The sequence below is a fragment of the Phalangium opilio genome, unplaced genomic scaffold, assembly GCF_054372755.1.
Source record: "Phalangium opilio isolate 3A_F unplaced genomic scaffold, DU_Popi_V2 ptg000113l_1, whole genome shotgun sequence".
NCBI classification, from domain to species: Eukaryota; Metazoa; Arthropoda; class Arachnida; order Opiliones; family Phalangiidae; genus Phalangium; species Phalangium opilio.
In genome coordinates this window covers 6,385,632-6,413,026 of record NW_028324209.1, presented here as the reverse complement: position 1 = coordinate 6,413,026, position 27,395 = coordinate 6,385,632, and the positions used below count along the sequence as shown (strand labels likewise).

Below are 27,395 nucleotides of genomic sequence, written 5' to 3'. Positions count from 1 at the left end.
GTGATGCGTTAGCGCATCTATTCTGACGTCACTCAAAACAAATCATAACCGCCATTTCGCGCGTGAGTTCGTGAGCTCGATTTCTTTCATTTTTGTTTCGATATTACGGGAATGTCTAAAGTCTTGTACGCATTAAGGGTAAAAGTGCACGCACGACTAACGGAAACGCTTTTAACGGAATTTGAATTTTTAAAAGTATAGATTTTAAAAGATTAGGACGAACTTTCCTGTTAAGAAATTAAACTTCTCCAAGCAGTTTACACGAAGAGTGACATTTGAAGCTACAGTCTCGTGATCTGACCAAAAACGACTAGACCATCCATCATACGGTTTAATTGCGCTGCTTAATTTGAACGTTTTAAATGCTAAGACCTAATGCGTACGCAACCAGACGTTTCGACGAAGAATCGGAATATGTTAACACGTATCTAGATATCCTTGGGGTGCGGGAAAAGGCTTAGTGGAAGCTGATAACCCCGAACGGCGTTTAGAAGCGTGACTACCAGAAGTTGGGGTCATCGCGGAAAGGTCACGAGCCGAGGCGGCTTAGCTGGTCGTGCTCCCTAATGGGTCCGCCGTGAAACGGCTTCTTATCGAGCTTGCTTAATCGCCGACAATCCAATGGCGCGTACGTCAAACTTAAGGGGGGAAACATACATCTAGAAGAACCTGGAAAAGAGATACTCTTTGGCGTAACATCAGGGGCCAACCTTTCTTAAAAGGGGTTGCCAAGAAACCCGTTCGCACTCCCTATAGTTTTCAATGCGATTCGTTAATCCCAGAACGATGGTTCAATTTCAGTAAGAACAAAACCCCAAGATCCCTGATCCGTTAATAACTTAACATGGAGTCATGGATGACAGAATAGAAGCTATTGGGGGAAGAAGAAAACAATGTACCGATAGCTTGGTCTCTAACGAAGAAAGGTAATAACTAAACAATATGGACGGCACATAGTAAGTTCCAGTTTCACACAAACTAGACATGAAAGATCAGGAATGCTTTGCATTTCCATAAAGGAAAAGATTCAAACATATTTGTTTATATCATGTATATTTCACAAAATGACAGCTGCGTCAAGTTTACTCTCAAAACATACAACCCATAACAAACCACGTTAACACTACCTTAACTTAAAACAAAACCTTTAAGAACTAAACTCTAAGATCCTCCTAAATTAAAACGGGGGACCGAGACGAATAAATGAGATCACGAAGTGTTCACGGTCATAACGCGAAATTTTTCGTGTGTAGAGTTTTTGTTTTTTAAAAAATGCGCCCCTTTGGCTTCTGTTGAAAAATAACGAAGAAAAAACTCTTCGTAATTGGCAACATTGGTGTAATATTAAAAGAAATTAACAGTTGCTCGTGAACTCGAGACGCCAATTATTAAACCGGAAAATAGATTTCGATTAAAAACTATTCGTTAACCTAAACGTGTTAGCGCTACGCCAAGAAAACAATAGAACCCCAGTTGACCCTTATTTCAAAATTTATACCTAGAAGAAAAATATCTCTCAGTGTCTATGCAAAGATCCCGTATTGCTTGACATAAACCTCCACGAATTTCAAACCGTCCCACCCTTTAGATCTAGTGACAGGTGAAGTACGTTGGATACGTACACGAGAAGAATTTTTACCCTCGATAACAATTGCGTCGATCGTGATTATCTATAATTGCTACTTTTTTTGGTAATTTTTTCATTTAATAACCCTTTCATTTTCTTCCATATAGGCGTTTAGAAAAAAGTAATTAATGCGAAGTTATCAAATGGATATTCGTTTATACTTCAAGGTACCAAATCCGCTATTGTTTTTTAAAACCACGAACGTCAAATTGACATTGAGACCCTCGGGTTAATATATTTCCAATGTAGATGAAGGAAAAAAAGGTTTTTAAAGTTCTTAATTAGAATCTAGAATTGTCCGTAAGGTACGAGTTTTAAAAATGTAAATTATTTCTTTTAGCCCACAGAAATTAATTTTGGCGCGTCAAGTATCTCTAAAACGCCCTAATCATTATCAGAAGGTTTATAACAGTTAGCCAGAACAATTGTTTCGTTGGATTTAATTTATTACTTCGTGTTGTTCCCACTTAGAATAGAGATAAATTTTGGTGGAAAGTGTCGAATTTTTTTCCCAGGCATTTTAATTTATATTGGGGATTTCTGGTTCATTACGTAGCTCGCTTTAGTAATTTTAAAAATGTCTTCTACGGATTGCGGATATGCGTTAGATTTATTGCCATTCCAATTAAATTTTTAGATAACTATTGCTATTTCAATTTTCGAAAGGGGTTTCCTTTTTAAAAAAAATAAAGCTTGAGCTCTTGAAATACAGTTTCAAAGGGAACAACACACTAACACTTGTTTGAAAATGTACACGACCAAATGGATGTCGCTTATAATTATAAAGAAAGTTCAAAGGTCTGCAGTTTAGTATACCGATTTTGTATTGCTATTATCAGACAATCAACCTACACCATTATCGAAGGTCAATAGACCACTTCCACGTAACTAAGAGGGTATAACTTTGCCTTTCATCCCGTTTGAAGAATCGAAGTAACTTGAACACTTGGCTTTAGCCGTTCTTCAGAAGATCTAATTTTGTTGTATTTGAAGGTCAGAGGTGAGCGAGCATTGTATTTCCCGATACTAAGATTAACGCATCGAAAGGGTCCATTGAAAGGGAATATTTGAAGGCTTATATGGTCGACGTACGTAATACAACAAGAGCATGAGGTGAGTTTCAAGAAGTTCTCTTTCCCACGTATGCCGCTAAAATACATAATAATCATTGATTGAAGTATCAGAAGACAGCGCCGATTAAGTCCAAATCTTAGCCTAGAAATTATCCCAGTTAAACATAATTATAAAAGAGCGAGTAAGATTATAAAACCATCAATACATGAGCGATTATCACGCGTCCAATCGCCGAATCAATTCGAACAATCCCTTCATCACGAAAAATACATATTAATCACAATCTCTATAATCCCTATACCGAATTCTCAAAAAGAAGGCGAACGAAACCGCGGTATTAACGTAATTGTTTCAAAGATTTATGATCTTAAAACACAAATTAAATTCTCTGTGTAGATTCTTTTTATTTTAACTTTAAACTCTAAAGACAAGGGGGTGTGTAATTGAACGGGATTTCCAAAAATCGAACTTTCAGGAAATTTATAAAAATAAAAAAAACATTGATGGATAGTAGAAAAACGCCACAGGGTCAATTCAAATGCAAACTAAACTAGGGAGCGTTCCGGGGCGGGGCATAGTTATATATTGAATCAGGATCAGCTTAGCTCAGTGCTAGGATAGTTTCCAATTTTGAGTCGATAATTAACTATATTTTCGTACGAGTTTCAGAGAATTGTCCGACACCTTTATCAACAGCATTCTAGGTTGTACAGACAAGTTTCCTTCATAGTACACAATGCCTTCGTGAAAACATAGGTTCCTTTCTAAATGTCAATCGGGCAAAAATTCATATTTAGGATTTTTCAATTATAACCTTCGCGCGGAAGGTGATCCACGTGTTATATAGGTCAGATACCCAGGCCCAGAACTCCTTTATTTCCCGGAAAAATTATGAATTTAGACATTGAAGGTGTTTGAAAATTGCGTAAACTGTCTGGAATACTTTTCATAATTTTTAATTCCGTAACCATGATTTTTAATAATCATGTTTTATTCTAACGTTATTGATGGATTAATTCAAGTCAATCATTTATAGAGACACACGGTGATTGTTTAGATTATTCTATGACTAATAATTGATACGCCCAATTTTGTAATTATCAAACAGATTGTATTGTTAAATGTGTTTTGAAAATTAATTAGTTTTGTGCTGGTTTGTTTTCCTCTTTATAGAGACCTACTTTAATTGCTCGATCAAAATTGTAATTGCGCAAACTATAAATTTGACTTATATGGTACTGTTTATTATAGCCAATAAGACATATTATCTTGAAGGAGAGAGGGATGGAAACGAAGTCCTCCCAGCATGTTCAGCGTTTTGGTAGGGTCTTACTGTTGGAAAACGTCGAGGATGCCCTCGGTGTCTCAATAAAAGAAGCTAGTTCTCAAACAAATCCAATGGCGCTACGCGGCAGCACTTAACAATCGCCTATCGAAGGGTAGGAGAGTGCGCAAGGTACACTGGTTATGTTTATTCGCAATGAAAAAGATTCAGGACCATAACACAATGCAGTTTGTGTGAGAAATATGTTAACACCTTAAGTATAGTCAGCACATTAAACACTCGCAATTAGGCTACCACCCATACCTATCAACGTAAGACAGAAAAAAAATGGGAGATCAAACGCAGCTGTCCAAACTCCTGGCGTATCAAATTTCAAGACGTTCATAAAGGGTAAAAAACAGATTGAAAGCAAAATCACACTCTTCCCCGCAACCGATATTAACACGTTCAACAAACACTCCCCCGATCATTATTGAGACGTTTCCGTGACGTATTGAAAAGGGGCCACCACTACAAGCACACGAGACAAGGCTTAAAAGATCAACCTTCGTAAGCACCCAACTGCACGGCTATCACATTAAATACATCTCCGAAAACAGCGCTGATAGAAGTGGGGGTAGTAGATGTAACACCGCCACATCGTGTGGTCAACTTGCGAGGAAGACCTTCGCGGATCTCAAGGAAGTCACGCTCTAGAGACTGGCGTAGTCACGGAAACGAGCAAAAATCGTCACGAGATGGAGTCCACTTTTTCTGCGTAACTAATTGGTCCTCGAACGTGCCACAAGGACCTTAAGAGAATATTGAGAATCAAGATCTTCCTAAGGACTCTATTTTCTAGGGACTGGAAGAGTCAGAAACAATTTTTTCTTCTTAGGAGCATCTATTATAATAATTCAAATTGGGATTATATATTTATCTATAACATTAAAGAAGATAGGGTATTTATTGTTACAGGAGCCTACGCGTTAGGCCTCTCTGAAGCAAATGACGTCAGGAAGCTCGATTTTGCAATACTGTATCCATAGAATATGACGTCATCTGTACGAAAACAATATAGTAGATGGATACATGTTTCAATTTGAAATATTCATTACTTTAGAAGCTTTTTCGAATAAAACCCAAAACCACAATTTTTAAAAATTTTGGGTGTTGAAAGAGGATGAAGATTTTTCCGTTACATCCCCGATTCTGGCCTTATAAATTAAGATGGTCCTCGATCTGGATTTTAGAATTATTAATTTATCGATGAGAAGAAAAATACGGGGCTAAATCGGTTCCGTATTTTATCGGTAAACACGAATATGTGACGGAGAATAAATTAAGAGAGACGTTAAAATTTAGTAAATTAATTTTTTTTAAATATTAACTTAATTTTAAAGTTAACAGGCGTGTGACAAGTTACAAAGTCACGCCAATGAGACGTATTCACACTTGTACGGGGAATTTTCATACCCTTAGCTAGAAAATTTTAACTTACAAAAACAAAACGCTCCTCAAACCATGTAACATAATTATCTTCGTAATGAGATAACGGGGAATGAAAAAAAAAATAAAAAATATTTTACCACTCAACAGGATTTCACTGGATTTTTCAAGTCTATACCAGTTTATTCGATACTGCTTTAGTTTCTTGCGGGTTCAGTTATTAAATTTGTTTAGAATCAGAAAAGGATCAGTCCAATTTATCTCCCCATTTATTGGAATGCATGATAATCGCCTCTGGTCTTGAGGTTTTTTGGGGTTTTCTCGGTCCGATCGAATCAAGGTAATATCTCCTCTCACCCATGAATCCATCGTCGAATTTTGAAATTAATCTCCGTCTATACGTTTTAAACATAAACTAAAAAAACACCTGCAAGTGACGTCACGAATTTTTTACCAATTCCCCATTGAGTTTAATCTGGTGGTTAAAATCAAAGCAACGTTTCTTTCCCAGTCCCGAAATGAATGGATGAACTAGTAATTACCAAATATATACATTTTTGCAAAAAAGTAATTGAGATAACAAAGCGCTTAATATGAAGGATCTATTTATTGATACCTTATGAATGCCATCGGCGTGCACCATCTAGTTATTATCTTTCGTACTAACCCTAAAACACGAACTTTTAGTTTCACGATATTATAACCCATTTCGTTTTCATGAAACTACTGTCGTATATCGATAGTAATAATTCATCTTAAATAAAGAAACGTGTTTGAATACTGTGTATTTATCGATTAAGAATAAGTTATAGAATTGTTTAAAGTTATTGATCGAGCTCTTATTATTTGGTACGCGGGATTAATGAATTCGTTTACAGAGCAAATATCTTCACAGAATAACGCTATTATTCAAATGATTCAGGTGAATATTTTATCACTGTATTTCTAGTCTAGAACTCTTGACCTACGATGCTCCAACTAGTTTGGTAAGAAGTTGAACTTGAGCACTAGCATTTTTTTTAATCTATTAAAATCGAAATTGGTGGTTAGATTAGTTACTTGCAAATGGACGCCGTAAATATTTTGATTAAAGTATAAAACTTTTGTTTACAAAGTTAATTTAAATCAAGTAGGTAATTTAAATGTTTATATTTTCAATATATAGGGTGTTTATGCTAAGTCTGAAATAGGTTAAAGGGTTTGTTCTTTGGGTCGAACTTAGTGCAAAGGTTCATAGAACATGCTGGGGTCTACAACTTTTGGTTACACAGATAAGAACACCCAAACATTTGCCTCTAAAACAAGAAAATAATCACACATGTAATTAGCTTTACTTCTCTAGCGCACGCGCATTTCTTCGGATTTAATAGTACATGCTGGATAATGGCTCAATAACGTTCTTAGATTGAAGACTATTGAAGTTTCTAGATTAAATTAAGTAATTGATTAGGTTCGTTCATTAAATTTTAAAATAATTTATAGGGCAATAATCTTCAACAAAACAAAGTTAATTCTTCTATTATAAAAATTCGTGTTAATATCATAGAAATCTCTCATTTATCCGTTAATTTAATCGAGCCAGAGGCCACCTCGTAAACCATAAAAATTTTAGAAGTCTTAATAATCAGGACAAAATGCATTATGTAACATATGAAGCTCTTTTATAATTGCATTATACTTTATAAGTAAGAGTGAAAAAGGGGCCAATTCGCGAAACCTCCTTTTTATTTACCTTTGATAACGTGATAGATTCAAGAAGTATTTCCATATTTTTAAGAGCTTGTTCATCTTTCACAGTGAAATTTCAGGACCATAAGTTTATAAGATACGTTCCATAAGTATGCTAGAGACTTACTGAGAGCTAGTTCGAGAACGACAAGCGAGAATTGACTCACTTGGTTTTGAAGTTTAGTCTGTATTAAGTCTTTGATATCACCTCATCAGGCGTCGCTTTACGAAAATCTTTTAAGTTTCAACTACGTCACTTCATAACAAGCTCTCAATAACCCGTGACAAACTTATGGAACATATCTTATGAACTTATGGTAGGGTAGAGAAGGAAGAAATCAAGGCCCATCTTAATGAGGACTATAAAGATAACACGCCTTTGAACAAAATAACGTAGATCTCGAAAATTATATACGGATTTGAGGCCTTGTAATTTATTGTAGATATCGCCCAGACAAGACGCGTTTTTAAACTGCGCCCGAAATTATGAGATTGCGCTTCTTTGGCGTTGATAGATGAGTAAATTATTGTTTAGATTAAAAGTTTTCTCGAGTTGGGGTAAAAAAAAATCATTTCCAAATCAATCATCACGTAGTATTTACACATATCCTCGAAATTCCAGGTGGTCTACTTATAAACATACGTGTGAGTAGCACGCGAAAAACTAATAAGAAATACGGGAACTCCTCTAAAATAACGTTTTCTAATTTCCAAATTAAGTCGAAGACGAGATTATATCACTAATAACGGATCTATTTTTATTATGCCAACTTTGACCTAATGCGCCCATGTCATTAAACGATCTACGAATGGCTCCTCTCGGTGTGTCCAACTTCGTAATTTTATTCGGTTTTGACCCGGACTAAGAGAAATGGGAATTTAATTGGTTGTTGTTGTTGATGTATGACTCGGGATATAAATTAGCAAATTGGGTTTTATAAATGCTTATTAAGAAAGTATCCTGATGGGGATTTCAAATGTTTGAAAGACTCAGGAGTCCGCACATAAAATATGACACTTGAGTCGTCAGATCGCGCAACAACCAAAACCCAGTTCAATGAGAACCGACGAGACCGAAAAGCATTTCGTAGAAGCATGAAGTGAGGGAGAAGGTACAAATTGGCCACATTTCGAGCACTATCTCTATACCAAACATAGGTCCGGAGTTAATCTACGCCTCTAAATTACAGCCAGCATCTCATTAGTTTTTGAAAACTCACGTCAGCGCGTCGCGAATGACGAAAATTACGTATTTTCCTACTGAGGAGAGGCGAAATAGCCCGACCTCCTTTTACGCCCCCCCCCCCCTTGTATTTTGAAAGGGAGACTGGGACTATGGCACACGAATACTTAGTTATCTTATACCTTCTCCCTAATAAACTAGATATCACTTCTTGGTAGAAGGATTGTTTAGGTAAATGAAAATATATATCTTTTTCGTAAATAATAAAGTATTCCACAACTCATTGTCCTAAAGAGCACTGTTTATTAATTGTTTAGCGTAAATTAAAGAGCAGATATTAATTTTCGGAATAAAAGGCATAAATTATGAAAAAAAGGAACGCATTTTAAAATTTAATAACCTAGCTATTTGGAGGAAGGAATTACGCTGGAAACCCGAGTAAAGAAGGGAGTCGTGACCCGGTACTTCGTGACTAGAAAGTATTTAAACGCCGTAGTCCCTTAAAACATTCGCGTCTATTGTGACAAGGTGCCACATTATTCTTCGTTTTCCTCCACCAGTTAGGTTTACAATAATATATTCCAAAGCTTGCCATTTTCAAGGTATTTTTCTCGACATGCCTAACTTTTCAGAAATATAATTTTAATATTTTCTTTCCATCAAAGGGTTAGTGACACGATGTTCAATCATTCCGTAAAAGTTTGAGAATGTATTGAAATGTTCTTATACCTTGAATATCACGTTATTAACCCTTTAAGAGGAACTAAGAGGTCTTTTTATCAAATATCACGCGCTTATAACCGTATCATTATAGCCGAACCAAAGTCGTGCCTTTTGTTCCGAAAATTATTGGAACATTTTTAAAATCTCTTTTATTTTAGAAAAGTTTATAATTATGATTTAGCCCAAGTTAATTATATTATATTTTTGCAATATCGAAATAAAAAGACGTCCGCCAAGGGGTATAATTGCGGCGGCGGCCGAGAGTTCTCCAAAAAGGGTTTCTCCCAAACACCACGACCTTATTAAGACGTGATTTCAATTTAATTTCGTTTATTGGCAAATATTTGTTTCTGAAAACCTTCCATACATTATAGAAATCATGATTTGATAGATGTACGTGACAAAGCACCGCCAAAGCGCTAAATCTGATTTATATTCATATGAGTCGCATTCATATTAATTCCAACTTCGTGTACTGATATTTAGATTTAAGCAAGAACCATAACAAGAGCTGAGAATGTTCATAGATAGAACTCAGCTGCAGTGCCATGATCTTACTATTTTTAGTTTTTTACCCGACTATTCCAGCTTGGAGGAAGAAAGTTTGATTCTGGAGTTGAAACTCTATAGCTCTAGCAAGAGTGTCCCTTCCCATATGCAAGGACGTAAAACTTACCCATGTACCCATTGTTTATATTTCTCTCTCTACTTTTGGTTGAGCATAAGCTTTAGGTGCCACCTGGCTATAGCAACAAGATCTATTAATTTGCCTTCGCTGGTATTTTTAAACAGCTATGAATAGCCCATGGCTATATGCTACTCCAGAATTAACCGTTCCTCCTTCAAGATCCCGGTTCCTTCAATTATCCGCTATATTGATTGAACCATCGTCTCAGTACCAAAGTATGACCTCATAGAATCCTAAAATGGCTGCTCATACTTTCTCAGTTCTTACAAGAGTTCTTTATATACGATATAAATAGTGTGATAAATTTCCTTGATTAAACTTAACCTGTAGAATCTAACAAATTAAAAGTAATTTAATAAAATGTGCTTTGACTAGATATGCCGATTTAGAAGAATTTTGAAAATGAATGCAATTAATATTGAACTTATTTAAATGCTACATTGAATATTAAATAGAATCATCATGTGTGAGACCTTCATTGGAGGTCCAGTTTAAATCCCACGCCTTCAGGTTGTCTTTGCGTAAAACCAAAAGTTCATTATATAAAGTTCTGCCAAATAATTAACTTATCGAATCAAAGTTGCACGTGTTATTTGAATAAAGTCGCTGAATTGAATTAACATCAAACTACTTCGCATCACGAAATGTACTTCTACGTAGTAATTCCAACCCCATTCCGTGCAAAATAGGCAACCACCCCGGGTGTACCACCCTGTAAACACAGAGCCTATATTTTGCCCGTTTAAGACGTACGGCAGACCTCCGTGCGAATTAAATTGGAAAGTTCATTTTTCATCACTGATATTAATTAATGTGCCTATAGAAATAGTAGTCATATAAAAGGGGGGTAGAGATATCAAGTGGGAGATTTTAAGGCGCGCGTAACTGCATGGGTGGGCCAAAATAGGGAGACCCTTTAGCTTCTTTCATTTCAGATTACGGTTTTAATTACAAATTTAACGAGTACGTAATTAACTCGAAAAAAGTATATATATATATGTATATATATATATATATATATATATATTTCTTTGATAAGATTCGGAATTAAAAAGTTGAGAAACCCTTAAAGGTATTTAAAGAACTTTTTCATTTCTTTAATAAAAAAAACAAATTTCACGTTCCTTAACAAAAAGCGTTTAATTCTCATTTCCTAATTTTACATAGGTCACGTATATAGTGTATCCCACGATATGAAAATATCAATTATAATGATAAATATATATAACCAAAAAAGTTTAGTTTCTCAACCCTTTTTCTTTTTGTTGTATTTTAAAGAATTAAATTTTAAATTTGATTTTTAGAAGGAAATAGGGACGGGGTAGGGGCATTTGCCTAAGTTTTATTCTTGATAAAGCCATAACCCCATATGATACTCTTATAAGTTTGGGTCGAAAAGACACGAGGAATGAGCACGTGCCCTCTGCGTCCCCTGGTGGCGATTTGTTGCAAACCGAAATCATCTTCAAGTGTGATCTTTTTCTCTACCTGTAACCCTACTCAACTGAGGAAGGAAAATCGCAGAATATCGCATCCCTATTCTGATGCGGTTGTGGGAGATACTTTAAAACACAGATGGTGCAAAAAACCTTTGAGTAGAGAAGGGAGATTGAGTAGGAATGCTAGTGATCGAGCCGAACGTGGCAATGAAACTCTCCCAGAATGCGCGTTAAGTGCTGCCGCGTTGAACCATTTAAAAATCAACGCTAGATCTCATGAATTCGCTTCTGTTTTTAAGACACAGGGGGCATTGTCTACGTTTTCGTACCATACGACACAACCAAAATGCCGAGGATGCTGGAAGGACTTCGTTGGTGTAGATGAGGGTAGAGAGGCATTGTTATAGGTATGGAGGTTACTACTCCATCTCACCTCGTTCCACCAATGTAAACTCTTTTAAATTCTTTCCTCGCATGGAAAATGCCGAAAAGAGCCTCCTACTGCAGACTCATACTTATGGAGAATAACATAGAATTATGGTAAGAACTCGTTGAGGTGAAATTGCCCACTATTCAACCCATTTTTTTCCGCGGTCTGTCATGAATTATTACATGGTATTCTCCCTCGATCCAAACTTTGAAAATTAATTCTTCGTGAAGACTATTAATTTAAAGGTATCCGATCTAACCCCCTAGAATATACCGATAGTGTACAGGGTGTTAGATAAAGCCCAGTATACGCATAATTAAATTCCTTGAAAATAATGATAAGTCAAGCCAGTTTAAAAATAGAATTTGTCCCTACGGACCGAGAGGTATCATTAAATCATAGTTTTTATGTAAAATGATTTAACACACCTATAGATCTGTAGAACATCGTCAGAATAAAGTTATGGACACATACATAACACGGGTCCCTACGTGAAACCAATGCCAATTTGCAGTTCTTGTTCAGTCACTTTAAATTGATTTTTTCATTTTTTTTAATTTTGTTTCATTCCTGGTGGTGGTGGGTGTTCTGGGCGCTGTTCAGTCTGCTTGGAATATATCTTCAAAAGAATAGGAAGATTCCCTTAGGGCATTTTCTAAAGAAATTCACTTCTAAGGTACTTGAAATAAAGTCTCGTGTCTCGAAGCTAACTAAAATATCTTCGACCCAACGCGTTCCACCTTCATCAATTATCAGCTTTTCCAAACTTAAAATTTAACATTTTTATTTTTTTTTTCTTGCTCATATCTTTCGAAAATAAAAAAATTTTTAAACAAAAATGTTATAAATCTAGCGGTTTTGATCAACACGTATGCGGTTGGGTTCCGCGGTTTTAATACATAACAACCCTATTTTAAATTAACAATGCGTTACGCTATTTCATTCTAGTTTGAAAAATCATTTGTTCCCCTACCTCTTGCCGCATATCAGACTAAAATTGGTGGACAATTTTACTTGACGAAAATACCTAAGTCCTACAGAGATTAATCGCTAAATATTTGTACTGCCAAGTGATATTGCGTATTAGGATATAACTTTAGATTTAAGGGTGCTTGATAAATATACGAATAAGTTTAGTTTTTTAAAATATTCCGTATATGTCTCAAACCTCTGTGTAATTTTCGACAGTATTTCATGCTGTTCAAAATTTTTTAATTAAGACGTGTGGGGGTATACGTAATTTATTTCTGTATAAACCGTGAAAAGTCTAATTCAACCGTCAAGTATTTTTAATGATGTTTTATGGCGTGAAAACTGTTATTAAATTTTATTTAACGTTTTAAAATTTACGAGATTTTTTTATTTGAATTTGATGTGTAAATTACTCCCAAGGTTCGTACCGAGGTGGTTTTTTTTTCTTAATTTTATTAGTAAAATTAAGGAATTTAAATGGATGTAAGATTATTAAACACAACCTGCGAAGACACCCGGCGTTGCCTGCCTTAGTGCTTGTCTACTACATAATAGTAACGTTTGGTTAAACGGTTTGGACTGGGCTTATCAGTCAGTCAGGACTTAGATGAAAATTTTAATATCTTAATTCTTGAATTTTGAAGCAATTCAATTTATTTTCACAATTTCTAAAGTTGACCATGTTCGAGTATTACGCCACGAACTGATTGACGGTTAAAATAAGAAAAGCATTTTTTGAAGGTAAATTTTATGATCTAAATCGAATATGGGTTTATAATAATTTTATAGAGATTTTAATCTTGTATTTAACGAAGTTGAAAAGGCCTTCGATAAATCTAGTTTTTTCTTCAGTTTAAAGGGACTTATGACGTAATGTCCCCAGGAAAAGGAAACGTTTCACCGTTGGACTTGGATTTAACACGTGTTGTAGACCTAATACCATATTTGAAACCTCATTCCAAGTTGTAACAGATGCTATTTTTTCTATATCAAATTAAATATTCAAAACCTTGAAATTCAGCCAGAAATAAAAATGAAAACCCATTTCGCATAAGGAAACATCTATTTACAAGAAAAATGAAACATAATTCAATTTACATATCATCACCCAAAAAAAAAGAATAAAAAAAGAATCAAGCTTTCATACATGAATCCGCCTTCAAGTTTCCATAAGCGAACTTAACTTCTTAGCAAAGGTCAAAAGGCGTTTCGAAAAAAAAACTCCTCTACGTTTTTAAAGCAAACGATTATGTTAAAAACCATTTTGTGACAGCTTATAGAAAACGCGCTTAAAAGTCAAAAACTTAAAAAAGCTTGGTGCAGAAAATTGCCAAAAGATTTGATAAGCGGTAAAGTTCCTGATCGGATAAAACTGATATATTTTAAAATAATAATGATTAATTTTTGAAGTTATATCTCCTAACTCATAACGAAAACACTTTGGCGTACGACAAACGCGTACAAAGGCATTCAAAATCTTCGAATTTATATACTACCGCCGCGTAAATCCTCAATTTTGAAAGGATTTTAAAGGATTATCGTATTAAACTGGACAAAATATTTGAGATTATAAATAAAATATGAAATAAAAAATTATTTTCTAGGATCCTGGTTCATGCAAACTAAAAAAACATGGAAAATAATTGTAAGTTACGATTCTGACCTTTTCTATATAGGTACCTTTTGTTACGCGCCATTGTCATATGGTATAGGAAAAAAATTATCTAATTTATTTAATTTACAGGCTGGTACTTTCACGACTCGCTAAAGTGATACCTGCCATGAGAAGTACCCAAGGACTTATCATCTAGAAGCGTTATAGCTTGGCTACTGTTAAAGACCCATGCATCGAATTGTGGGAAATACAAAATAAAAATAAACTAATATTATATCTATAGGTTTACCTTATTAAAAATCATAAGAGCTCCTACGGAATATCTCTTAATTGCATCTCTAAACGAGCATTAATAGGTTTTTTTTCGCTATTATTAATGTATTAAACTAGATATATCTGTCAATCTCGATTTTCTATTTAATTTAACAGAAACAGTTTGCAGCGTGCCTCTAAATTTGTACATCACGTATCACTCCGCGTTGGTATCGCCTTCGATGCAAAGTGGAAGTGAGTGTGTTGTGTTTACAACAAGTAACGATAACCCGACTTGGTATACGATTAAAATAGTTTATTACATAAATTATGGTCGTTGATTTACATCATTAAAAGATAGCTAACATGATAGAGTGATACCGGGATACTGACATGATTGGATATTGTGACTATAGTTTATATACTACATGGTAGGTCAATAATAGATTAGATAACAATAATAGGTCAGATTAGGGTAATGTTTTTTATGCGAACACGACATCACTTTCTCCTTTTTTTTTTTTATGTTCCTAATTTTTCAACGAGTTTGCGTTGTCGCGTTGATCGTCGAGGTGCGTCTTTCGGAGCTTCTGTGATTGGCGATGTCGGCCGGCTTGCGTCCTTGGATGAGAGCGAGGTTTCTGGACCAGGTGCGTTACTTGTTATCTGCGATGATATGGGGAACCAGTCGTCTTCAAGGCACGTAGGTGTCGGAGGTTTTGATGTCCTTGATCTGTCTCCTGGTGTGGCGTGCCGCTTTCTAAGTTGATTCTGATGTTTGCGAAGAGTTAGATGGCCACTGGTCACTTGGTACATCATTTTGCCTATTCGTCTGTCAATTACGCCGGGAATCCATTTTGGACCACGATGGTAGTTTCGTATAAACACAGGATCTGCGACTTGGAATTCGGATGGATTTGTGACGTGTCTCTCTATGTTTTCACGTTGGTTGCGTGGGTGACAAAGATCTAAGCATGTGACGATGTTTCTCCCAAGCATGAGTTCGGCAGGTGACTTTCCGCCTTTTAGAGGTGTACGTCTATAGCGCATCAGGATGCGAGCAAGTCTCTGCTCTAGTGGACCTTTGGAGAAGGTTTTCAGGCCCTCACCAAGTGTGTCGATAGCGTCATTACTGCCTCCAGACAGTTTCTTTAGCGATCCCTTTATGGTTCGAACGGTTCTCTCGGCCTGGCCGTTTGATTGCGGATGGTACGGTGCGATTGTCATGTGCGTGATTCCGTTGTTGGATGCGAATTCCTTGAATCGATCACTGGTAAAGCATGTGGCATTGTCCGTTATTAGCGTGGTCATGATGCCGAAACGGGCCATTTTACTTCTTAGTGCTCTGATGACTGTTTCCGTTGAAGCTGAAGCTACTATGTCCACTTCGATCCATTTTGTGTAAGAGTCCACAGTGATCAGTAACAGTTTGCCTTCCACGGGACCAGCGAAGTCGCAATGAACTCTTTTCCACGGTTCCGCAGGATCTGGCCATGGCGAAAACTTTTTCGGAGGTTCTGGTGCGTGGGATCTACATGTAGTGCATTGTTCGCTGACTTCCTTGATATCTTCGTCTATCCCTGGCCACCAACATAAAGACCGTGCCAGAGATTTCATGCGAACGATGCCTTCGTGCGTTTCGTGGAGTTGCTGTAGCATTTGAGTTCGGAGATTTTTCGGTATGACTACCCTCTGTCCTATCATGAGTACGCCTTGCATAGTCGATAGTTCGTCACGTCGGGTGTAGTAAGGTTTCATCTCCGCAGCTTCTTTGTCATGACGATTCCATCCGTTCATTACGTTGTCGAGAATTTTTAGCAGTAGTGGATCGTTTTCTGTTTCTCTTCTTATAGTTGCAGTAGTTGTAGGACTGCTGTCAATTCTCTCCGTCAAAAGAACGTATTCCGTTGGCAATGGTGGTTCCGTGTGTTGTACCGGTAAGGGTAGGCGACTCAAGGCGTCGGCGTTTCCATGTAATGTCCCTTTCTTGTATTCGATGTGATAGTCGTAAGCTGATAGTACTAGCGCCCATCTTTGTAATCTGGCTGCAGACATCTGTGGTATCGGTTTGTTTTCCGAGAGAAGGCTGACCAGAGGTTGATGGTCGGTAAGTAGAGTAAAGCGTCGCCCCAGTAGGTAATCGCGAAACTTGGTGACTCCATATATCAGCGCCAATGCCTCTTTCTCAAGTTGCGAGTAGTTCTTTTCAGCTGGCGAGAGCGTGCGTGAGGCAAACGAGATTGGACGTTCCTCCCCTTCGATGTTGTGCGAGATGACGACCCCTATTCCGACAGGTGATGCGTCAGCGGCGAGTCGTATCTCCTTGGTTTGGTCGAAATGTACTAAGAGATTCGATTCGGTCAGTAGCTTCTTGGCTTTCTCAAAGGTTTGACTTTCTTCGGTCTCCCATTTCCAGCAAGAGGCTTTTTCCAGTAGGCGATATAGTGGTGTAAGTTGAGTGGAATAGTTTGGGATGAACTTGGCATAGTAGTTTAGTAAGCCCAAGAACGCTCTCAGTTGCTCTACGTTCGTCGGCTCCGGAGCTTCAGATATGGCTTTTAACTTCGTTGTTTGAGGATGGAGTCCTTCTCCGTCCAAATGGTACCCCAGGAAGTCGATGGAACTTTTTGCAAACTGGCATTTCTCGCGACGAAGTTTGAGGTTCGCGTCTTCGAAGACTTGAAGCAGCGAATCCAGTCTCTTCAGGTGGTCCTTGTTGTCTTGTCCTCCAAGCAATATGTCGTCTTGAAACGGTATAACGCCCGGTTGATTCCTCAGCAGAGCCTCCATATGCTTTTGGAACACCGCGGATGCGGACGAGATTCCATATGGTAAGTAATTGTATTGAAACAATCCTTTCTGTGTATTTATGACCACTAAGTCCTTTGACTCGTCGTCTAGCTCCAATTGGCTGTATGCTTCTCGCATGTCGAGTCTTGTGAATATCTTACATCCGGCCAGTTTAGCGAAAATATCCTCAGCTCTTGGAAGCGGATACTTTTCGGTTTCGACTTGCTGGTTCGCTGTCAACTTGAAATCACCGCATATTCTGACTTCTCCGTTGGCTTTCATGACAGGAACAATGGGAGCTGCTGACTGGGCATATGGTATTGGCGATATTATGCCGGCCTCCTTCAGACGTTGTAGCTCCGCGTCGATTTTATCGGTGTAAGCATATGGTACTGTTCGGGCTTTAAAGAATCTGGGCTCGATTCCGGACTTCCGGTGGAGATGGACTTTCACATTTTTCAGACATCCTTTCTGCTCCTTGTCAAAAACGGCGTTATGTTTGCTTAGAATGGCTGAGAGAGTTTCGTCGTAACTTGCGATATGAGATACTGCGTCAACTTGAGGTAGAACAGCATCTTGCAGAATTGGTAGCGACGATGACACCCATGATCTTCCACAGAGTGTGGGTCCTCTTCCATTATATATGATGATCGGCAGCTTTTCCGTGTGAGCTTTGTATTTCACGATCACTTGTGTGACGCCTTGTACTTCAATCTGATGTCCGGAGAAGGATTTGAGCCGTATGTCGCATTTCTTGATGGCTTCTTTCTTGATAATTGCGACAGCATCGTGACTTGAGATCAGTGAGACGGCGGATCCTGTATCGACCTCCATGGTGGTCTCGACATCGTTGATTTGACAGCGTATTTTATAAGGTTTGGGCAATTCTCCGCCTTCTACTCGTGCTGGTATATGGTAGACGTCTTCGTCTTTGAGTTTGATGGGTACTGTGGCAGCAGATAGCGCGAAGACTTCGTACTCCGGTTGATCATCATCATTCTCAGCTACGTAGTGCGTTCTTTGATCGTTCTTTTTCTGTAGTCTGCTTCGACATGCTCTGGCAATGTGGCCTTTCCTGTCACAGGAGTGACATGTGGACTCCTTGAACGGACATGTGGCAGGAACATGATCTTGACTACCGCAGCGTGAGCATGTTGCTGTCTGAGTTTGGTCTCGCCGTGATTGATGAATAGGTTTCGACCACGCTTGGCTCTTAGTCTGATGTTTGCTATTTCTAGCTGGGCGTCTTCTCTTCGAGAGTACCGAGACTGCTTGTACTTTTTCGGATGGCTCTTGATTCGGTTGTCCTTTCATGGCGTGGACGTTCTGCATGGCTTGCTCCATGGCCTGCGCTATTGACATGGCCTTGGCGAGTGTTAAGTTGTCTTCAGCCAGTAGCCTTTTCTGCAAGGAATCGTCTCTACATCCACAGACAAGTCGATCTCTCAGCATATTGTCCAGAGATGCTGCGTAATTGCAGAATTCGCTCATCCGTTTAAGTTCTGACACGTACTTAGCTATGGTTTCGCCTTGCTTGCGATCCCTGGTGTTGAACTTGAAGCGCTCGACTATCTCCGACGGTATGGGATTGAAATATCCTGTCAGTGCTGCGACTAGGTCGGCATACCCTTTGTCAGTCGGCTTGTCGGGTCCCACGATGTTTCTAAGAGTAGCGTATGTTGCCGGGCCAATTACGGTCAACAGTGTAGCTTTCTTCCTAGCGTCATCAGTTATCTCGTTGGCAATGAAGTATTGTTCAAGTCTTTCGGCGTACAGAGTCCATGAATCTGTTTCCTCATCGAAAGGACTATAGTGAGCGGTGACTGACATGATTTTCCGTCTGTCGTCCTTGCAGCTAGCTGACAATCTTCTGATCGGCCTTCGTATGGATACTGTGATGGCAGTGTAGAAACTCGCGGTACTTTATCGTTCAATTGTATCTCGCCTCCGTCGCCATTTTGTTGTGTTTACAACAAGTAACGATAACCCGACTTGGTATACGATTAAAATAGTTTATTACATAAATTATGGTCGTTGATTTACATCATTAAAAGATAGCTAACATGATAGAGTGATACCGGGATACTGACATGATTGGATATTGTGACTATAGTTTATATACTACATGGTAGGTCAATAATAGATTAGATAACAATAATAGGTCAGATTAGGGTAATGTTTTTTATGCGAACACGACAGAGTGCATGCCTGGCTCGTTGCTTAATCTTCCAATTTCGGATTTAGAAGATTGCGATTTGATAACGAGTGGCCTAGAAGTGGCTATTTCTTTTTTTCCCCTGTTCTGAAGGAGATGGTCAAGGCCCAAATGCTTCTCATTTTGATGGAAAAATTTAAAGAATAAATTAGATTTGTATTGTATTTTCTTATAGCGGAGTGTGAGTGACTGTGAAATTAAAAGTTATGTCGAGTTAAAATTACGAGTTCTAAAACAGGAGAAAATATTATGTCATCTTCAGCTAAATAGACCGATTGGTAGAATTAAAAACTGACAGACGACATTATAAATTTATGAAATTGAATAAAAAAGTTGCAAGTTGAAACTTCGCAAGAACTTCTAAGAAATAGGTTTAATTTGCAATAATAATTGCAGCGCGTTTTGAATCGCGCCAATCTCGAAAAATCTTACAATTATATATAGCTAAATTTTCAAGTCAATTTCTTTAAATCTCTGACATACTCCCTTGCAATAAATCAATATCAAAATAATTCGAATCCGAAATTTATTAACTAGGATAAAATCTGAACTATTAGACAATCACAAACAGTTGACAAGTGGACAGTCAACAAAAACGAACTAACATACATCATGATAACTTCAACACCATACAAAATCTTTCAAAGAGATAAAAACGAAATTGATAAGAATTTTTAAAACAATCACACACCCAATTACTTTTCTTTTCTTTTCAACTTTAAAAGTTTAAATAACAGGTATGTCGCGTACAAAATCGTTTAATACGAGAAAGAAAAATCATGCTGCAGCCTTAAGAAACCTATTTTTCTAATCTAGAAACTGATCTCTAAAAGAGAGCGAGCCTTCAATTCTTAAACGGTGGGGGCTCCTTTATTTCATATATAAAACTTAAACAAACCAAATACGTAAATTACAATACGAAAATATTTAAACTTAAATATGTAGTTCTGATTTTTTAGTATAACCGCCGCTACGAACTTCTTCGTAAGAAATCACGAATTCGACTACCGCGTGACAGCTTCTGAATAATAATAATAATACCCACAATTCCTTTATGGCTGGCAGTCGCTATGTTTCGCCGGATTAATAATAAAAAAATAAAGGTGTTTTAAATATATATATTTTAAAAACGCGCTCGGCGGGTGCCTTAGGTAAGAGTCGTGAGTACCCAAGACTTTTATCTTAACTTAAGAACGCGCGCGTTGTGGTTCGGAACAACAGAATGCCGCCATACTGGCAATGGCTAGTGTCGCCCTACAGGGATTCTAAAGGCCTTTTCAGACGATAAAACATTTGACTAAACGAGATGGGTTAAAAAGTTGAGTCAGCAGTGATCAATTTTTAATTAGGTGATACAACTTGTCCAACCTCTGTTCACACGTCCCAACTTGTTAACTCAACTCAAGTTGACTCATCTGAATGAGTCAAAAAGTTGTATCGTCTGAATTGGCCTTCACTCGATTGTTTTTGTATTTTAACCTAAGCAAGGTTGTATTGTTGTCCCAAAGCTAATCTGGTTTCATCAACAACCAGAGCAACCGGAATTTAACGCAAACGAAAAGAAAACGATATCAATATCATTATAAACTTGGCAATAACAATTATTTTCCTAAATAGACCTTTCAAAGATGTTTGAACTTTTTTTTTTAACTTTTGTACCATCACAAAAACAATTTTTTATAATGTAAAATGATCTTTAAAAAAAATTAGAATTTAACTATTATTGGAGAGAAAAGTTCAAAATTTGAAAAAAAATGAGAATGTGAAATGCGTGAAATATTCTTGGGGAAATTACTTGAAAAATGCCATTATTTTTGACAGCTTTGGCAGGTACGCTTGTATATATATACAGAAATAAAATAGAGAGCCAGTTTTTTAATGCAACATTAGTTTCTCCGCGTGCATGTATAGATGAGAACGCATTCTTACTCTAGAAGCGGAAAAAATTACCCAATTTTTAAAAAAGAACACTCTGTCGATCTTTAACCTAACAACACACGTATACGTATTCCAAGAAAACATCGATAATTTGCAAACGACGCCTGCACCAATTCAACTAGCACCATTAGCGAAGTATCGAGTCAATTTGCGAAACAAAAACCATTAGAATACACACATATAGGAGGGTGAAGAAAATTGGTTTGAAAAAGCTCTAATTATGGAAACGGAAAAGCCCTGCTATTATAACCGACACAGATAGAAACTTTTATTAATAGCGAAAGTAGTTTCACTAGAAGATGTAGAAAATGTGTATTCTTTCATCAGGATAGCAGCGTTTAATTTAATTCCAATATTATAAGGTTTTCATAGCGTTAAATACGTGAATGCGTCAAAATATTGTCTTGTAAGATCTTGAACTGAAAATAAAATAGGAACAGCCTGCTGTTTGACTGGGGGATGACGCATTAACGGTGTAGCATTCACGACGAGAAGAACTCTAGCTCATGATTGGCGTTTTCTCAATAGAGCGGGGACCTCACAATGGCGTCGATTTCAAGATGTAGCCATGCAAGCCAAATAGATATTTTTCAAAATATGAACTAAGAATTTTATCAATATGAATCCCATAATGTCTGAAAATTGAATAATGATTCAAATTTGTCCTTTTAGATGAAAAATGTATCTGAAGCATTTTACAATTTTGCGTTAATCTACTGAGCACGAGAATAACATTGGAAGAAAAAAACTAAATTGATTTTCATCAAATTCTAAGCGGGATTTTCTTATTTGATCTTTGTCGTAGAAAATCTCAACGGCTGATGGGCAAATTATCCACAAAATTAAGATATAAAATATTGGATATTCAAGAAGACAGGCCTCAACTGTGCCTTCGATAATCGCATTGAGGATTTTCGGAATAGCTCAGCGGAGCTTAATCTATCATTCTTTTGGGTGATAAGCATCGACCTCAAAAGAAAGACTGACATTTAGTATGTTCAACTATATTGTAGAAGCCGCCATGTTACGAATTCACCAAAAAAATTAAGATTTAATTTGGTTACTTTTAATAAATAAGTACTTAGTGGCCCCTTCCAAGAAATAAAACATTTAGTAACGAAGATGTCTCAAAGGTATTAGGGTCAAAGGACAACTTAAGGTAATAATTAAGCAATTAAATATTTCCCCAATAAAATTAGTCAGCCCATAAATTAGAAAGCTTACAAATATTAAAAATTATTCGCCATCTATGGAGAAATTTGTTCACACTTACAACGTAATTTCTTATCCGAAGGACATTTTAATCACGATGAACGAGTAAAATCTATTTTCTTAAAATTAAAACTTCGTTAATCTTAAGGATAAAACCTCGAACGTCGAAAAACCCCGTATAAATCTTAAAAAAGGCTTTTATTCCACGAGTAATTAAAATAAATTACAGATTACGCTTTAATGTCAGCCTGATATTACAAAATTCATCGCGAAACCAAGTAGAACACGCTAGTGTATAAAACTATAGGTCATTTTCAGAATTTACGAACTAAAAAATTCGGAAACTTTAAACGATAAATTAAGTTTCACACAGGCACTCATTAAACAAAAGATTAGAAGCAAAACGTATTTGTAAAGAGACTTTCGAACAAAGAACTATACGTATCACTTCAAATGAAAAGGTTCCACATTTATAATTTAGAAGTCAAGGGATCGGTCACTTATCTTTCTAAAAGTGCGGGATATTCGCGTTTAAATTGAATTATTTGTACTTCAGGATATTTGACTTCTTTCCACTTCCGTCCATACCAATTTCTACGGATGGAGAAACTAAATAAGTGTTCCGCAAATACTTGCTAGGACTTCAGCCAGATGGAGTGGAATATGATGATGGGCGATCTGCGGCACTGAAATTCTTCCGGTGTACATTTGCACACCCCTACTCTTCGGTAGGCGATTGTTAAGTGCTGCAACCTAGCGCCAATGTATTGGTACGAGAACTAGCTTCTATTTTTAAGTTTAAGGTGGCGTCCTTTACCCCCTACCTAATTGCTGACGATGCTGGGAGGATGTCGTAGCCGTAGGTGGGGATACAGAGACCACGTTATAGGTATGGGGGTTACCACTAAATCCCTCACTCCTTCAAGCTTCAGCCATCGTCTGTTACCAAGTGCTAGTTCCCTCGATAAAAGATCACGGACACAATTCCGTTATAAACATTGAAAAGGTAAAAACGTTTTAGATTGAATCACGTTTTCTCCTGAGAAAGCGGTGGACGTGACAGAGGAATGCGCATAAGGGCATTTTTTTGTCTTTTGCAACGGTATACCCTTTTTAACTGAAACGCGTTAAGAATGCCAAAAGTTTTTAACTAGATTTACTGGTTTCAGTTTGTGAACGCGATCGTGACCTATTGAACTCCATTAGAAATAAAAGAAAGTCTCGTAGTCAAAGCTTAATACTTTTCCCCAAAAGGAAAAACTTGTTTCAAAAATAGTAAAGCGGTACATTGAAACAGCGTATAGACATTGAAGTGATGCATAAATCATATCTGGATAATTAATAAGCGTTTAAAATTAATTGAACAGGCCATTAAATATATACCGCTGAATTTCTCAAATTGCATAGCTTTAGACTGTAGTTTAGATGAAATTTTTCGCGTTGATTTGTCGAACAAAGAAGCTAGACTTGGCGTCGTGAACATCATACTGGACACTACTGAAATCTATCCGCTACTTCTATTTGTCTTTAAAAAAAAAATCAGCGTGGGATTTTCATATATTGAATTGCCAAACCATAAATCCTTAGCTTAAAACTGTTTGATGTTTGAATTAAGATTATCAACTCCGATAATTTCTGAAATAACGTATGAGCGTGTGTGTTAGTAGAATTATAATTCCTCGATTAAATAAAATTAAGCTAAACTAACTTAAAAACGTGTGAAGGTCCCAGATGTAAGACTTGCAGAGTGATAAATGAATTCAAGTTCGAATAAAAAGTTCAAATGTTATCAGAATACTTAATAAGAAAACAAAACCGTTACTAGTTAAATCTTTTGGGCGTGCGTGAATATTGTCGAATTATTTAATTCGCAGGGGATTTTACCCGTCTGATTAATTGCAATTTAAATTAAAAATAAAAATAAACTTAATAGACAGTTTTCAAAAGTGATCTCGCAGTACCGTCCGTTTTTCATATGGGTGAACCCAAAGACGTTAGATTCAGGCTTCAACCTTACCCGTCCATCAAAGATCATTCGTTTGAAACCATATCTTAAGTCTTGTTCACATACAACAAGGCGGGCAAACACCATATGATGTAATTTCTACCCCTATTTTTGAAGATTGTCTATTATAGAATGTAAACCCACACCCATAGGTTGTAAAATATAGTTGATAAGATGTAGGTAAAACAATGGCGTGATGCCCAGCTTAAATGACCCAATATGTCTTCCATTAGAATGTTTTCAACATGTTTTACTGCAGGCATATCATTTTAATTGTCTAAAACTAAAGGTTTTTAATCATGAAAAATAATGACTCACACCACTTCGTGATCTATATCTAAAAAAAAAAAAAAAAAAACCGGTAGTTAAAATTTGGATAATGCGAGGGTACAATAACGTTTAAAATTAATTACAGCTCACTTCGATAATTGCATGGCCTGTATTAGTGATCGGCATGATACAAAAGAGCCAGGTCGCGAAATAGACAGAAGTGTATCACAATCAAAGATTCTTTTTTTTTTCAACTGTTCTAACAAGGGTACACGAAGGAAATTGTTCCGCCAGGCAGCACGAACAACAATTTTGACGTTGAATTGAATGAAAATACGGAAAAGGTTAAACAACTTAACCCTAATTTTGTATCGGATACAACCTCACGAACAATTCGAATATCGTGCTTTCTTAGCTTCATGGAGCAAAAAAAAATACTTTGGGGGAAAATAAGTTTAATTTGGCCCGTGAAAAACGAGGGACGCTTTCGAAAATTACATCAACCCATTATTATTTTATGGCCCCGGACTATAAGTTACCGGTATTCACTATAGCCACCGCCGCTTCTGTTTAGTAATTATTAAGAAGCAAAATTACGGGAACTTAGTTTCAACCTTTTTAAGCCAAACTATACGTTTCTGGAGTCGTTTCTAGAAGGGACTATATAGTTACTAAATACGAACAGGGATTAAGAATTATTTTGTATAGTGATTTTTCTTACTCAAGGTTAGACGCTTTATAGATATCGTTCTATAGGTATTCCAGTCCAGGTAATACAAAGTCCTTTTTCCATGGAATAAATGGACTTAGCTTGGCAGGGTCAATTGGAGGGGTCACGTTATTCTACTACCGTTTGCAAAGATAAGTAATTGAAGTTTGTGAACGAGAGATAATGGAAACTATGCAAATAGCACGGAGTGATGTATTTAAGTGAATATATTTTTTCAGGGGTTTTGCTTCTGGCTTTGAACTCTTTAATGTACTATCTCAAAGATGGTTCTTCGAACAGCAAAAATCTATTAGAATTCCTTACCATTAAACCCTTAAAAATGTCGATATAATCATTTAGAAATTTTCAAGAAATAAAGATAGACCCACGTGATACTTAACATTAAGTGTTTGAGATATTAAACATTAGCGTACTCTTATATTTCAACGGACTTAACAACATGACCGCGAAATACCATAACAACGATAATGCAATCATCTCACGAAGCTTGCAATACTGGTTGCCTTTACAAGGTCAAGCCAAGGACGTGACACCATAAGCAAAAATACCGAAAACAAGTAAACTTTCTTATCGCGCCTTGTAGATGCACTAAACATAGTAGTAGATACTTCAAGAGTGGCCCCTTAAGTTTTTAAAAGCATAGCTATACCTTAAAAAATAATATAGCCGTGGCCATCATCTATTTACAAGCCAAAGCTAAAACATTATCAAGGTACTAGATCTGAAGGGCAATTTCGGGTTCAGGAATTTTCGCTTATCGAGGAAACCTTTTACATAAGCGAGCCCATGGGCTCAAGAAACACGGGGGTGGAAGATTAGTGCCCGATTTGGTAAAATAAAATAGTGGATATACTCTCGCAGCGCCATGTAGTCGACTCGTAATTTATGTGAGACCTAGGGAGTAAAAAGATTCACCCAAGGGGCCTACTGAGTCACGTATGTGTCGCGTATTAAAAATATCGTAAAGGTTATAGTGTAGTGCTTTGTGGGGACATCGCATAGACTATTTCAACTAACTACTTGAGCAAAGTCGGGATAATCTTTAGCAAGGCTGGTTGTGGACCCACTCACAATGGAGACACAACCCATCACGATACTTTTATCGAACTAATACATAGCGCGTCTGTTTTTGGGATGTCTTGTTGTGATAAAAAGTGACTGTTCTAGATGGATGGCGCACGCGATTTCTTGTTTAATCAACTAAAGGTTCATTTTTATATAAGATTTAACGACGTACCCTTATCGAGAATGATTCTTGATAGTTCAGTCATGTACAGTATCATTGGTATTTTTAGGAAAAGTAACTCAACTCTTAACGAGATCTGATTAAAAAGGACCACACTACCGAATTTTTTCTGGGAAAGAATTTCTCCGATGTAAAAATTTGAAGAATTCACAAAAGAAAACATTCCACCATGTTTTTGATATCCAATCAAAGCCCATAAATTTTGAAAAACGTATGGTTTTAACCCATATCCTGGAATATAAATTTCGATACAGAACCTCGGTAGGTATGTACGTATAAAAACTGCGCATATGTTTACGAAATAGACAAACTGTTTGAACTTAAACCTTGACAATCGAAAATCCCCATTATCAATTGACAAAATGTCTTAAGTAGAGAAAAGTGTAAATTAGAAAAATCTTTAAGTTTCTCAATGAACTTTGACCCCAAGTAAGACTTGATTGTTCTTAAGCCACTTCATATATATGGCAACAGACGGAATCAAATTTTCTACCTTTTTCTTTGGTCCGTAAGATTCTATAGTTCTTACACAATCACAAAAGGTA

At 36.8% G+C, this 27,395-nt stretch overlaps 1 protein-coding gene and 2 long non-coding RNA genes across 4 annotated transcripts in view; 1 reads left to right on the top strand and 2 right to left on the bottom strand.

The window, feature by feature from the left end:
* Window positions 1-27,395, bottom strand: part of LOC149623613 (acetylcholinesterase-like) — a 144,601-nt gene that overhangs the window by 88,933 nt on the left and 28,273 nt on the right. The window lies entirely within an intron of this gene.
* LOC149623615 (uncharacterized) lies at window positions 4,858-6,370 on the bottom strand. 2 transcript variants are annotated; one of them, XR_016374798.1, is made up of 3 exons: window positions 5,869-6,370; window positions 5,084-5,809; window positions 4,858-5,027 (listed from the first exon to the last, which is right to left on the bottom strand). It is a non-coding gene; the product is annotated as an uncharacterized LOC149623615 (long non-coding RNA). The 2 variants fall into 2 exon arrangements; XR_016374799.1 differs by having other exon boundaries at window positions 4,858-5,809; window positions 5,869-5,945; window positions 6,031-6,370.
* LOC149623614 (uncharacterized) lies at window positions 13,004-14,706 on the top strand. Its single transcript, XR_016374800.1, has 3 exons — window positions 13,004-14,222; window positions 14,322-14,548; window positions 14,622-14,706. It is a non-coding gene; the product is annotated as an uncharacterized LOC149623614 (long non-coding RNA).